The following is a 4,883-nucleotide window of genomic DNA, read 5'->3' as shown; positions in this document are numbered from 1 at the left end:
TAAGATTTACAGAGAAAATCAGCTTTGCACATAACAATTTATACTCGTTTTTTTATGTGACATTGATGACAATCTCCTGCAATGTAATATCACTCATGCCATTGAAACTCTGCTTCCTGTTTTCATTCACCCTTCTCCCCTAACCTTGCCTGCCTTTTGAATTTGGCCTTGGGCAAATACTGCCTATTAGCTTTTGAATGGTTGATGGTTCTGAGGAATGTGTGCTCCTCAGTGCTATGATTCATTTTGGTGTAGTTGTTCTTATCAGGTGCCATTGAGCCAGTTGCAACCCACATTGACCCTATGCCAAACAGAAAGAATCACTACCTAGCCCTGAATTATTCTCCTAATTGTTCCCAAGCTTGAGCCCCTTGTTTCAGTCACTGTCAATCCATCTCCTTAAGGGGCTTCCTCTCTTTCACTGTCCCTCTACTTCACCTGGCATGATGTCCTTCTCCAGGGACTAGTCTCTCTTAATAACATGACCAAAGTATGTGAGAGGAAGTCTCACCATCCTTGCCTTTAAGGAGCCCTCTGACCATACTTCTTCTAAGACAGATCTGTTTGTTCCCTTGGCAGTCGATGTTACTTTCAATATTCTTCACCAGCACCACAATTCAAACATATCAATTCTTCTTCAGCCTTCCTTATTCAATGTCTGACTTTCACATACTTATGAGGCAATTTAAATTACTATGGCTTGGGTAAGGTGCACCTTAGTCCTCAAAGTAACATCCTTGCTTTTTAGCACTCTACAGACGTATTGTGCACCAAATGTATCCATACGCAATGCATCATTTGATCTCATGATTGCAGCTTCCAAGAGCATTGATTATATACCTCATCAAGACAAAAATCCGTGACAACTTCAACAAATAACAACAAATAAAAAAACAACAAACTTCTCCATTTATCATGGTACCTATTGATCAAGTTGTGAGGATGTGTGTCTTCTTGACATTGAGTTGTAATCCATACTGAGGGCTGCAACCTTTGATTCTCATAAGGTTCACTTTATAAACCTGTCTATTTTTCAGGGGGTGGAATTCAGTTCCAGACCTGAAGGGTGATGAAGGACCATAGTAGTGGGGATCTCACTAGTCTATCTAACCAATAAACCTCATCTTTTATCATTATTATTACTATTGGTAGTAGTAGTATGACTTTCAGTTTTCTGACACATTACTCCCCACTCTATCTAGGATCATGTACCATGATCCCTTTCAGAGCAGCTGTTTGTGATAGGCAGGCACCTTTTAGTTCTTCTGACCTTAGCATCATAGAGGCTGAGGTACGCATAGTCCATTACTGATTTGGACTAATTGTTGCCAGGCATCTTGATTTTATTCACTATTATTTGCTCCAGACAGGGTCCAATAGTTTATAGTGCCAGCCTAGCCGATAAACACAAGTAGGATTAATCGAAGGGCAGAGGGATAGATGGTTTCGTGAGCCTCGCCTTGCTTGTTCTGTGCCTCAATTTAAAGGGGTACACTACCTGTGGGATGCCTAGCTTGTGGACTGTGTCGCTGTAAGTTGAGGTCCATTTAATCCCACAGGATTGGTATGTTCATCTCTGGAGCTGGGGACCGACAGTTGGTGACAGTTGGTGACTTGCCTTGCTGTTTGCTGCCTGGGTATATATAGCCCAGCTCTCTCTACAGAAAGGGACTGGCAACTGGCGGCTCTCAAGCCTTAAAGGACTGCTAGTGTCTCACTGTTTTATAATTTCACTGTTAGTTTCTTGTGTTATCTATCTGTATATAATTTAGTGGTTCATTTCTTCTATTGTATATCTAGCTTTTTAATATATTTATATATAATTACTAGCAATATGGTTTTCTCTCTCTAGAGAACCCTGTCCAACACATAGGGTAAGACCAAGAACCGACTTTTAGTTTGCTACTCACTAGCTTTTGAAGACCCCAGTCACTTCCCTGATGGATACAGAACATTGTCTTTGTGAGCTAGTTTGTTCCAATTGATCTTGAGGTCTCTCAGAGCTATGTTCCTGATCCCCCATATTTAGGACACGCTCCCTCAAGGGGTTTTGTTATACCTAAGACATTTTCATAACTATGCCTCCTGGATGCACTATTATATTCATGAACATATTTGTAGTATATGCTAATATGTATATAGAACTATTCTCTGGCAAACCTATATTTATTCATGGGGCTAGTCCCATTCTCCTTCCCACAACTGCTCAGATTTTGTGGTTTTTCTATCTATCTATTTATCTCTCTAGCTATCCTTGTATGTTATTGTTATTATTGGAGTATTTATCTCTGTTGCCTTTAATGCTTGTAGTCTACTGAGAAAGGATAGTGTTTTGATGTTCCAAATGTTTCCTCATTTTCTGGGTTACATGACACAAACCAATAGAAGAAGAGAAAAGAAAAAAATTTAACCCAAGTAATAACACCAACAATAAAACCAATTTAGTCTTTTTTTTTTTTTTGGAGAACTTTCTTTTATTCTTGCAGTTTTATACCAGGAATTCAACATTTAATAATCCATTTTCCACAATGAACCCTTAAATTGTACACTGACATCCTTTAACTCCTTAACTTATTTACCACTCTCCTTCAAGTCTGAAGAAAATTATTAATTCATTGAGTTCCACAGACAGCACAGTCCCACTGAGATGACATTGAGCCTGAACTCCTCCACTCATATCAGAATTAAGAACAGCCAGTATCAAACTGGCCCGAAACCTGATTGTGTTCTTGGCTCAGGATATCTATAGTAAATTTGTGAAGTCACACTAAAACAGAAAAATTAAGTAAGGGATGTATGTATTATAAAATTTTTTTCACAGTACAGTAAAAATTAACATTGAAAGTTTACCAAATTTTAACCATATAATCGGTGTTTTAGCCAATTAAAAAATTTTAAATGCTTGATTAACTGTGACTCAATTGCAAATAACTTCATGTAGGATCTTTTTTTTTCTTTTAAAGTTTGCCCAGCCTTTTAAAATGTTTACAGAATTAATATAACTTTTAAAACATCAAAATATGCTTGCTGTACATATTGCACTTTTCTGCTAGAACTGGGCTAGAGTCTTCCCTGGCAAGACACCAAAACTATTGAATAAAATATACTTTTAAATCAATAGGTACTTGATTATTTTCCCTGAAATCATCAACATCATTACCAAAATCTTCCAGGATTTTGTAAGATTTGATTCCTTAAATACAGCTTTAAAATTAAGTTAAAGAGGGAAAAAAGCCCTCAGATGTTTGACTTTTATTGTCCTTGTTCTGGTCCTTCAGTGACCAAAGAGGATTTAAAACAAATTGTGTTCATGTTTCCTGACTTAATAAAAAGCTACAAATCCAAATTTTAAAATTATATTATTCAACTTAAAAATTATACTAATCAAAGAGCTATAAATCTTGATATGTCTATGTCTGTCTATCTGCAGGTTCCTTAGAAACTTTCAAAATTTTTATAATTAAGAGGTTTTAATCAATGATGCAGTAAAATCAAACCAGGTAAGGAAAATTATTTTGCAAAAATAAATCACTTCCCAAAGTTCTTGACAGAAACCAACTATTCATTTTCATTTGTGTTCCATTGAAGACATTACTGAAATCTGTCCAATGGTTTATTTCCAAGTGGTCCACTATGAAAATCTTCGGAATGTTCTAAGACTGGCTGTAGCTAGAGTTCTGACTTCCATTTGGACCCTGCTCTCCTTCACTGTTTGGAGGTGGTTTTGGTTTGGGCATCTTACTAAGAATAGTTGCCATCTCTTTTCTCTCATCAAAATTCTTCCACTGTTCATAGAGTTTTAAAATGACCCTGATTATTTCCAAAATCTTTTCCATGTCCACAGAAAGCTCAGCAAACCATTGTCTGGCATCTTTCTGCTGTACAACACAGGCCACATGTAGGCAAGCTAAAGCTATCATGAAAGGAGGGTACAGTAGGCAAAGCTCCGTTCGATAGGTATCATTCACTATCCTCCATGCCAGGGGAAGCAACATGTCTTCTTGGCCCATGTCCTGCACATACTGGAGCAAAGGTCTATAAGGATGATACACTATCAAGCAACAATCCATTAGTTCTAAAAGATAAAATTCACATTCTAATACATGATTCATCCTATAAGGAAACTCCTTTGGAAAGGCATATGAAAATCTAGTTTTTAATACAGAAGTAGCAGCAGCAATCAACCTTGTATTTGAGACTACTCCAAATTCCTCTACTTTGGATGCCAAAAACACACAAGTAGGAGCCATTAATACGGGATCTATACTTTTCAGAGAATACCTGGCATAGAATCTCTTGAAATAGACTGTAGCAGTGGCAATAACTTGCTGTCTTAATTTAAGATGTTCAACTAATGCCTGAATAACATTTGTAAAAAATATTTGTAGTTTCCAATACTCTTCTTCTGAGAGAAATTTTAAGTCCTTTTGGCGCTCCTTCAGAAGGTCTTGTTTATCCAAAATCCATTGCAAATAGTGGGAGCTCTGCCAAAAGTTCCCTGCCATGGAACACAGCTTGTCCTGATGAAGAAGCACCAGCCGGCGGAGCGACCCGCGGAGCGACCATAGACCCAGCCCGCTCGGTACCCGAGCTCCGTGACTGCAACCAGCTCCACTCCGCTCCGCGGCGGCAACCCCAATTTAGTCTTTTGGTTAAGAATTACTCAGACTTCCCCACTCCTAGGCTAACCCTTGAAAGAAAAAGAATGAGATAAAAGACCATAGGGAGGAAGAAAGGAGAGTGAGAGGCAAGGGAATAAAGAAAGAAGGTGGCAGGGTTGTGTGAACAATTAATGTGGACCTTCTTTGATGTGTATTAAAAATAATATTGACTGGTTTTTTCAATACTCACCAAAAATTATTTATATCAATCAAGAAAACCTC

The 4,883-nt window shown here is 37.8% G+C and overlaps 1 pseudogene; it reads right to left on the bottom strand.

Moving 5' to 3' along the window:
• Positions 1-3,548: 3,548 nt before the first annotated feature.
• LOC142436864 (cyclin-C pseudogene) lies at positions 3,549-4,566 on the bottom strand (annotated as a pseudogene).
• Positions 4,567-4,883: the final 317 nt, after the last annotated feature.

The sequence above is a fragment of the Tenrec ecaudatus genome, unplaced genomic scaffold (genome assembly GCF_050624435.1).
Source record: "Tenrec ecaudatus isolate mTenEca1 unplaced genomic scaffold, mTenEca1.hap1 Scaffold_721, whole genome shotgun sequence".
Lineage (NCBI taxonomy): Eukaryota > Metazoa > Chordata > Mammalia > Afrosoricida > Tenrecidae > Tenrec > Tenrec ecaudatus.
The sequence above is the reverse complement of the archived record's forward strand: the minus strand, read 5'-3'. Positions and strand labels throughout refer to the sequence as shown.